This window comes from Carassius gibelio, chromosome B18 (genome assembly GCF_023724105.1).
Source record: "Carassius gibelio isolate Cgi1373 ecotype wild population from Czech Republic chromosome B18, carGib1.2-hapl.c, whole genome shotgun sequence".
Taxonomy (NCBI): domain Eukaryota; kingdom Metazoa; phylum Chordata; class Actinopteri; order Cypriniformes; family Cyprinidae; genus Carassius; species Carassius gibelio.
In genome coordinates, this window is record NC_068413.1 from 2,237,760 (window position 1) to 2,248,432 (window position 10,673).

Genomic DNA, 10,673 nt, shown 5'->3' on the forward strand with positions numbered 1-10,673 from the left:
AAGTGAAATCTTTTTGTGGGACCAACTGGACCTCAACAATGCGTCAGAAAACTCATTTTTCTGTCATCTAAAGAAAACAACCAATGGCTGGGGTTTCATATCAGACAGACCTAGCTGAACATCTTTAATAGCGATGAAGGTAAAACTATTGGGATTTATTCTACTGAAAGCGATCAGATAAGCATTGCTTGATGAAGCGGGTGCACAACTTTCAAACTTCCCAGTTTCCTGGCATTCATCTGACGGACCATACCTCAGAGGAGGGGGCGAGCGCCGAGGGTCCTGGCACTGACCCAGTCTCTACCTGCCTTCGCCAAGCACCAAATCCAGCTCTTTAATCGAGTGCGTGTCTGATTCAGAAACATCTTTGCTGGCTTTCTTTGTCTATATTAAGGGTCTTATATTGGAGAAAGAGCAGAGCCTGAAAAAGGAAAGCCAAACCGAATAGCTATTTGAGGACTGTCAAACATCACTTTGAAAAGCTGCACAAATTCAGTTCCGGACCACCCTTAAAGCGGCGTGAAACCCAAACACAGATAATTATACCGCAGCAACATTAACAGGTCCTGAAGTGTTATGTTAGCCTCAAATCATGCTAAAGTTCCTAGCGCCTGACTTTCTCCCTGCAGTTACGGTCTGCTGAAAGTGTAACCTACTTGAGTAAGAAGAGCAGGTAACTACTTGGAAGTAACAACAAAACTACTAGCTTGATGGTTATCAAATGAGATCAAACATTTACAGGAAGGCAAGGTGAGAATAAATTCAATTTAAAGAAACAGTACACCAAAACATTATTTTCTTTTAAATGTAGGCTACTCACCCTCATGCCATCCAAGATGTTGAGTTAGTGTCTGTATCAGAACAGATTGGTAGAAATCTAGCATTACATCACTTGCTCACCAAAGAATCCCCTTGCAGTGAATGGGTGCCGTCAGAATGAGAGTCCAAACAGCTGATAAAAACATCACAATAATCCACAAATATTCCACACCACTCCAGTCTATCAATTAACATATTAGGATGTGAAAAGTTGCATGCATATAAGAAACAAATATAGCCTTAAGTCCAATATCCCTAATAACGCTTTCTCTAGTAAAAATAAATAAATAAATAAAAACGTCTCCTGTTGTCTTTCACGTCAAAATCCACACACATAATTGGTTCGATTCGTTTTGGCTTGTAAATGATGCTTGTTCTGTTCATATTTCTCTACTGATTCAGACATAATGCATAACCTTTTTTTATTGGAGAAAGTATTATGGATTTTGGTAAAGTATTTTAGCTGGAAGCAACAGTTTGAAGTATAAAAACATCTCAGATTTGTTTCTTTCTTTCCAATTTTTTTTTTTAAACACGCAAATTGTATTGTGGGTTACTTGTGGATTATTGTGATGTTTTTATCAGCTGTTTGGACTCTCATTCCGACGGCACCCATTCACTGCAGAGCATCCATTGGTGAACAAGTGATGTAATGCCATCTTAGATGGCCTGAGGGTGAGTAAACTTTCAGCAAATGTTTCTTTCTGGCTGAACTATTTTATTAAGCAACATTAAAAGAGAATCAATATTAAAATAATTTCTGTTCCCTAAACACCTACTCCATTTTCCATTGGTCATTCAAACATGTATTCAAGTCCCAAAGTCACACCATTGGCTGATAGCAATCAGTCAAATTTTCCCAAAAGACATTAATAATAATAATACCCCCAACAACCAATGTTCTAATGCAAATCAAGGGAAAAGCCTGCCTGATTGTTGAAGTCTTTGGCCTGTTCCAGAACCTTCTTCCTGGAGGCGGCACTTGGAGTCTTGTAGTCCTTCCTGCCATCACCGCGGAAATGTGAAGCCCCTCCAAACCGCCTCACAGACGCCATTAAACCCGAACAGAGAGTGAAAGCAAGCGGCCACAGAAGTCTTGATCGTTCTTCTTGAAACTGGCACACTCTCTACGAGTTTGATCTTGAGCTGTGCCCATGTTGTCCTGCCAAGTCCGAGTCAGTATGCATGTGAACACGTCAATCAGAGAGTGACCGCCGCTCCGAAGGGCCCGGAGCCCACACGCTCAGCAATGCCCCGGCCCCTTACAGTACATGCATTGTCCGTGAGGGACAGCGAGTGGGTTCGGACGCCAGTGAGGAAACACTTGAAGGATGAGGATGGGTTTGATTGTGCCTTTGACCGAATGCATCATAAAACACCATTCATTTACAGACATATCATATATAAACAGTACTTTCCAAGCTGAAGTTTCAGCATCTTTCCTCCAGTCTTCATGTCAGTCACAAGATCCTTCAGAAATCATTTTAATATGCTGAGTTACTGCTCAAGAAACATTTCTATTAATTTCTTAACATTTATTATCAATGCTGAAAGCACTTGGGATGCTTCATATTTTTTTGTGGATGGATTATTAGATGAATACGAAGTTCAAAAGATCAGCATTTATTGGAAAATACGTATTTTGTAACATTATAAATGTATTTCCTTTCACTTTTGATCAATGTAATACATCCTTACTTAATAAAAGCATTAATCAATCTGAAAAAGCCACATGAAGTACCTGTTGTGCACTACTTTTAATTTATACTAAGATCAGATTCCCAAGTTACATCAGAACAGAACATAAAATGCATCTAAACTGCACTTCAGTTGCTAAAACAAAAACCACTGTCCCATTCCTGAAGATCCCACAAAGACATTTGTGTTTTTCTAAATAGAATTTATGCGAAAGCAGCTGTTCTTTTCCATGTTGCCCAAACTTGTGGAGAACACTGATCCAGAGCGAAATAAAATGAAATATGGATGTCTTACCCACATCACACGGACAGCTGCGGCATTCTGGCTTTATAAAAAAAAAGAAGAGAACCACAACATAGAGGAGATAGCAGATTGAAATACATAAAAATCCAATGCCAGTCATAAATCATGTCTTTTGTCTCCGTTGCCCAAGATGACAGACAAATATGCTTTTTAATAACCGCACACGCAGGAGTCCAGTGACATGAAATAAAGCAATATAAATGTTAGACAGGCAGCGGTGATGCTTTAAGGAACCCCAGAATGAGGATAAACCATCCTCTCCCGCATAAGCAAACAGAGGACTGTAATTACAGAGGGTGGTACCATCATAATGAGAGACAGAGAAAGCCAAGTTATAACTGACAGCGCACAAAAACACCAGGGACAAAGAAAGAAGAAAGCTGATATAATGGCATAACGATAATAATTAGTGGCGCTTGTTAAAGCAAACATCACTATTATTAGTGCTGCTACTTCTAAACCTCTAACCCAAAGTATGAAATTGTGGCATGCTCTCCGTTTGCTACGGACAGAATGATATCTTAAACCATGAGGCTTGTTGAGGAGAGCTGTTACTGGATGATTTTCACCTGCCAGGGCAAACCAAAAGGCATTTAAAACGGTCCTTTTTCTTTTCCTGTTTCTCTAACTCTCTCCAGTTGTCCTCTATCTATTCCATGCCTCGAGTTCATCTCCATAAATCAGTGCGATGCAGAAGGGTTACACAGAAGATAAAGAAATCAACACACACAAACACTGACTGGAGCAGTGCCAGATGTACCATGGGAAAGAGTGAACTGCATCATTCTGTGACCCTGTTCTCATACTGAAGCTGTCTTCTATACCACACAAAACCCATCACACTGGACGAGCACATTCTCTGCTTTTTATGCAATCACTTTTTATTTACCCGCTCGTACCTTTGCGTTCCACTGGCCAGATGTTTGCTTGAGTTGGCAGAATTCTTGCATAATACTTTTAAGTTGAAGAAATTTGTGAGAGACACGTCAATGTGTGTCATTTTATTCATAAGAATGGAACGACAGGAAAAACGAGAGCCGTTGGCGGTCCTGTCAGCAAAATATACATCAGAATGAGTGAAAACGCCATGGATACTCAGAATCCGTCAATCTCAAGAGCTGCATGTGGAAAAACATTGGAGACATTTGAGCCAAGAGCACTTAGCAGACCACACAATAAAGAGAAACGAGAGAGCGAGAGAGAAACAAGACATGAATCTGGTAGATCGAAATGTCTCGTAAATAGAGAAGTATGAGAAAACATTTGTGTGCATATTTGGAGGAGGGCACATACATAGCATAAACAGCAGTCGCAACACATTTATCTTCCACAATGTGGGAAATAATGTAGGCGGGACTTGACCCTATCTATCAGCTTTGATTGGATTGTGAAAAATGTAAAAGAACCGCTCACATTTCCTTTAGAAAATCCTTTAGAAGTTGATAAAGTTATTATAGTTTGCTGAAAATTTTAAGGTTTAAAAAAAATTCACTTTTCATAAAAAATAAGTATATACCAATTTTAATATAATAATAATAATAATAATAAATAGGTTAGTAAACATGTAAGTCAACATAAAAACAAAGGCGACTTTTTACACATTATACAACAGACTGTTTCTAAGCAGGTTCGTTTAGAAAATGCAAAATAAAACAAAGTAAACTTCAAAATAATGGGTTTTTCAAATTAGGCATTAAAAAGACTTTGCTTTAGTTCAGCTCAACAAAAACATTCAATTACAAAAGTTCAATTCAGGTCTTCTGAAGGCAAGCCAGATGGATCTTGATTCCAACCATTTTATTAACAGTGCCGATGTTTTGCTAAATTTGATTCAGTTCAGGTATTGTTCTCATCTGATTCTGTCAGTGCCATCAAATCAATAATATTACTGAAGTGACTATTAACCCTATAAACCCTGAATATCAAGTGTCTTTTAGAAAGTGGTATAACAAATGTTAACAGCACACAAAACCACGTTTTCAAAACATGTAATATGCAAGAGAAACCACTAATTCTGCAATAACACGGGTCTGAATTCAGACTGCGGTTACACACGAGATCCTGAGATGAAGCACCTGTTTGATCAGCATGAGGCCCTGAGCAACATTTCACTCCGTCTGCTCCTGAGCTTCGTTTTACTGGAAGTTACAGTGGTTAAATGTCGACTGAATGACGAGTGACCTCTAAAAACATGGAGACGTGAGGAGGAGGTGACAGGAGGAATTCAATAGCACCTGAGAAACGAACACGACATGTTTTCTTGAGAATCTGTCACACTTGGAGCAAAACACGCAGATCTGTGAGCCCTTGTACGATCAAAGCTTGTTTCTGCCATGGAACAAAATTATAAAATTCCATGTTTTTTTCTTTTAAAAAGGCAAGTTAATACTCTGCAATTTGGAGTTGATACTGACAACAAAAAGCCAGATATTGGAGTTAAAATGAGCCTCCATATCAGACTGACAGACACGCTTCATAACATCATCTCTGACTGCTTGCACTAATCTGCTGTGAGATTCGATCCCTGCATGACAGAATGCATGAGTGTAACTCTAAAAACGTGTGCCCTCATGCTTACAGAGACCACCAACAGCAGAGAACACCCAAAGAAGCCTGGGTTTGCATCAAACCTTTTAGATTGAGCAATAAAAACATTTTGACTGTCGAATGATTCAAACATTCTATCATGACTAATCGATTAATAAAAAAAGAACTTAATATTTTAATGCATTAAGGAAAGAAAATTACATTATTGGCATCAAAACATTTGAATTTCATTCAGAATTTTCTGCACAAATTAGTAAACATTAAATTTTGAAGTAGAAAACTGAAATAATACTCCAATAATCTTTGTTCTATTTGCCAAATAAATGAACAAATAATCAATTAATCAGATTTGATTAGAAGAGTCAGTAAATATATAAGTTGATCCTCCAAGCCAGTGGTCAAGGGGCATTATTAGTAAGTACATCTAATATAATTAATTGCACATCACTACAAAAAGTAATAGAAAAAAGGGAAGGGAAGCTGGAAGGCAAGTGGATTATCTGTGCATTAAAGCTGCTCTTCCTGTTCATTTCTCTTTCTCACTCTCCTCTGAAAGCCATTTGCAGACAGCTCAGGAGCCGAGGAACATTGTGGAGGGATGAAGTCATTTTTGTCGTTCTTCCAGAAATGAGATTCAGCCCTGATATCAGGTACGCTGACAGGGAGGGAAGGAGGGAGTAATGGATGACAGCAGGGCTGTGAAAAGTAAAGAAAAGTGATACTTGGAAATGAAAAGAGGGAGAAAATAAAAGACTGATTGAGTGGAAATGAAGCGAGTGAGTGGAAAAGAGCACAGGAACATGGAGAAGAGAAAAGGGGCTCTAGTTGTTCCCTGTTGTTTTCTTTTATTCAGGCAACAGGAATGTGGCCTTCTTTTCCTTCACTGCTGCAAAACGGCTATGAACACAACAACCAGCATAGAACAGAGAGAGAGAGGTGAAAGAAAACTCTTCTTTTCTCTAGTGTAGATTATTCACTAAAACCATATAAAAACATGTTTTGTTAAGTGAAATAAAGCGGATATAAAAAAAAATTTTTTGCATTGGCAGCCAACTGAAATTAAGTACTAAAATGCTGAATAGTAAAACAAAAATAAAGCTATAAAATATAAGTAAAAACAAATAAAATTTGCAGACAAAACAATTGCTAAAACTTACCATTTTTTTTCGGACTATAAGTCGCAGCTGAGCATAAGTCGCATCAGTCCAAAAATACGTCATGATGAGGAAAAAAACATATAAGTCGCACTGGACTATCAGTCGCATTTATTTAGAAACAAGCACCAAGAAAAAACATTACCGTCTCCAGCTGCGAGAGGGCGCTCTATGTTTTCAGTGATAGACTACAGGAGCAGCATAGAGCGCCCTCTGGCAGCTGTAGACGGTAATGTTTTCTCTTGGTTCATTTCTCTCGGTTCATGTCAAATTAATTTTGATAAATAAGTCTCACCTGACTATAAGTCACAGGACCAGCCAAACTATGAGAAAAAGTGTGATTTATAGTCTGGAAAATACGGTAGTTAAATTAAACTTAAAACTTAAGATCAAGTAAAATAATAATAATAAATACTATAAAATATGATATTCTTACTAAATAAATAACACTGACATGCTAATCACAGTATCATATTAAGTTTGTTATAGTCTCAACATCAGACTTCATGCCCACGGACCATTGGCTAAACGTCTGATGCATATGGGACACAAAAGTGGAAACACTTCAGGAGTTATGAAGCTGTCGTCGGATTGGTTGAATTATACAGGATTTCTGGTAGACTTGCATGTTGTGTTCTTTAAGGTTCCGCCTGGAAACAAAAGTGCTGTGGCACCAAACCACCTCACGAAAGAAGAAAGACGTTGTGTTTTCAACTGTTACGACGAGCGCTTATCATGACCAACTAAACACTGGGTTTTCAAAAGTATGTCAAATATATAAAGATCGGAGCATAAAATCTTTAAAATATGTTCGAGAGTTTTACACACCGGTCTGTTATTGTGGCATCATTTCCACAGCCCGAAACGTGACGATGTACGAAACTAACTGTGATTGGTTGTTTGACATGTCGGTCAAACTGCTAAGGGTGTGTGTGTTCACGGTTTGTGTGTGCGTGCACTTCGGATGGGTTAAATGCAGAGCACAAATTCTGAGTATGGGTCACCATACTTGGCTGAATGTCACGTCACTTTTTTCACTTTTCAAATGGACTCATGGGAAAGCCTTGGCCAATGAAGGCTGCCATGGAAAAAACGAGACTAGATTTGTTAATGCAAATGCACTCTTAGTATTAGTGATTTAAACATCCACCTAGCAATCACCTGCAACACATAGCAACAACATTAATTTTGGCAAACAAAATTTTGGCAAACAAAATTGAAAAATGAGTTTCAAACTATTTCTCGTTTAAAGTACGAAAATATTTTAATGTCACTTTAATATTATGCTTTAATAATACTTTGCCTCCCGTACAGACTTGATTACCTAAGAAAATATTAAGTCGGGTAAAATCCTTAGGCTTCAGTTTGAATTTGAAAAATTCAACACAAATGTGTTTATCTTTAGACTAAACATGAACCAGCCTAAGATGGTTGTTGGTCTCAGCTAGTTTTTAATGGAGTGTCAAAAAAAAGTGTCCAAAACCCCTCTGAAATGAGACAACAGTCCTCTTAAACCAGCAAACCAGCGTAGCATGGCAAAGCCATTTTTTCCCTCGGCAGGCAAACCGATGAATCACTCACAACAGCAGCAGTGACTCTAAGCAAGTTTAAAGAGTGAGGAAATCTACACACATATCCAGACGCAGCATTAAAACACACTGACTCACAAGTGTCTGAGTGAACATACACAGGGAATTACTCTTGGTTAGAGAGGAAGACACAGACGTGACCGTGTCCCCTCTGAGATGACGGTCCGATCGCAGGCAGACAGCAAACACATGCCCTCATTCCAGCTGAGCCTTTAATCCCGCTAAAGACACGGAGCAGCAGTTACAGCCAGAACAGCATCAAAGCTTTGACAAGTCATGCAAACATAGCACAGCACACAGTCGTCTGGAGAGTGTGTGTGTGTGTGTGTGTGCACTCTCTCTCACGCCTGGCACTATGTTTCCAAACAGTCTCTCGAGCAGAGCAGCACATTCCTGCCTCTGCAGCTCATCAAACATATTAGTAACCACAACAGCTTCCTGTCTGCGCAGGATCACTCGGCACTGGTGCTGATAAAGGAGCACAGACTCTTATAACACACACAACAGACACTCAAAACACACACACACTAGCAGTGTCCCTGTGCCTTAACCAGTTAAGACCTGCAGACCAGCTGAAGTCATTGAGCTAGAAATTGAATGTTGATCGCCAATGAGATTATTTGAGATCTTTAGCTCACTAGCTTTTGACAGCAGACTTAAGAGACAATTTGAGACTTTGAGATCTGCATTGGCTCTCTGTTTAATCTTTCAAAGATATAAAGTATGTACTAGTTTACAAAAGAAACAATGAGTGTAATTATGTCCAGTGTGACAGAATCGCATGTTATATCCAATATTTCAAAGTCAAACAAATTATTAAAAAATAGCTGCAAAATGGACAATTTGGTTGACTTTACAGATAAAATACAGATAATAATTAAATGCAAATGCTTTAAAACAAGCGTTTCTGCTGGTAAACTCTCTAAAGACTGACCACATCGATTCTGAAAGGTAAATCACTGTAGAACTTAAATGAGGAAAAAGTGCAGTTTAAGACCATCAAGATCATTAAGCAACTTGTTTAGATTTTTCATTACTTTGTGGCAGCATTTTTTTAATGGACACAAACTCTCACACATTTGTGTTGTACATGGAGGTTATTCAGCAGGCTTTTCTTTTGTTAGGTTCTTTTATCTCAGCTCTTTTGCTTGTCTTTGTACAGCTGAGCACAATGTGTTCCCCCTCTTCTATCCAAGAACTGTTTCACATTACCGTAGCATTGAGACATCTTCACAGGTTACTCACAAAGAGCTCAATCCGAGGGCATTTTCCCCTCCACAGCCTGTCCAGATGCGCTTTCTTCTTTTTTCGGTTGCTGATCGTCACAACCTCAGGGAATACTTTAGCTAACCCATCTCCACACACTCATCGCAGGTCTGAACTTCTCCAAGCCTCAATATTCATTAACACACCAGTGTCAGACATGCACCCATTCCTCTTCCACTAAAAATCATTACATTACAAGGTCTCAACTTTTACATAATAAATGCCATTATGTGTTTTAATGTCAGTAAGTGATTACCCAATTATCCAAATCACATAGAATGCCACCAAACACATTTGAAGAACTACTTAGAAGTTGAACGCAAGTACAATCCACTGGCCCCAAAAAGTAACTTGACATTTAAACATGACTTAAGCATTATTGCATTAGAGGCATTTCTCAAAAGGAAAGATAAGCACACTTGGTTTGATTTACTTTTAAAATGCAATGACGCGCATATATATTATAACTGTGGCTGAAGTGTACGAATACTTTTTCAGGGCAACTATATAGATTTACAAATGTTCTTTAGACAAAATCTTTGGACACTTTAGTGAAAGGAGGAAAAAAAAACATGAAAGAAACATCAAACAGCCCTACACGTCATAAAGCAGGCATTAGTCTCTGGAAATGTGCCTGGAGCTAACAGCTTAAGAGGAGGAACGTTTAGCTCTATTTATTTACACTGTGTTTTCATTAGCCAGAATACGAATACATGTGTGCAAGTTCATGAAAAGAGAGTCAAAAGCGTGCACAAGTCTCCAAGACTCTGTCAATGATGGGCACAAATTAGACTGCATAATCCAAGCTGAATGACAAGGCCATGCTAACATTTCCTCAAAGTGCACATGATAATGACCCTTGCGAGAAAAAAGTTACAACAAAATGTTACTCGAACTCATCTGCACCCTTTACATAATCAGCCAATTTCAGGCAGCTCCAAACAGAGTCCTAAGTGGACCACGATACTAAAAGGACAAGCTGGCACAGACAAAATCTCAGGAAAATACAGCACCATAAAAGGTGGAATGAGGGAAACTATGACCAAACCCAGTGTCTGAGACAGACCAACTGTGCTACAGAGGGCTTGCCAAAGCCATACAGAGAACTAATCCATCGCTGAGAGTATGCCCTCGAACATACACTATCAAGCACAACACTCTTAAATATGAAGTATTTGAAAGATATTTCTCCCTATGGTCAGTTTGGTAACACAAGGCTTTTTTGAAGTCTTTTCTAACTTTCTATAAAATGGATAAACCATTATATAAATACACAAAGAGATAAAGCATTCCCTTC

General features: G+C 38.6%; 1 protein-coding gene across 1 annotated transcript in view; it reads right to left on the reverse strand.

Moving 5' to 3' along the window:
• Window positions 1-10,673, reverse strand: part of LOC127977322 (rho guanine nucleotide exchange factor 17) — a 73,325-nt gene that overhangs the window by 57,262 nt on the left and 5,390 nt on the right. The gene's annotated exons all lie outside the window — the stretch shown is intronic.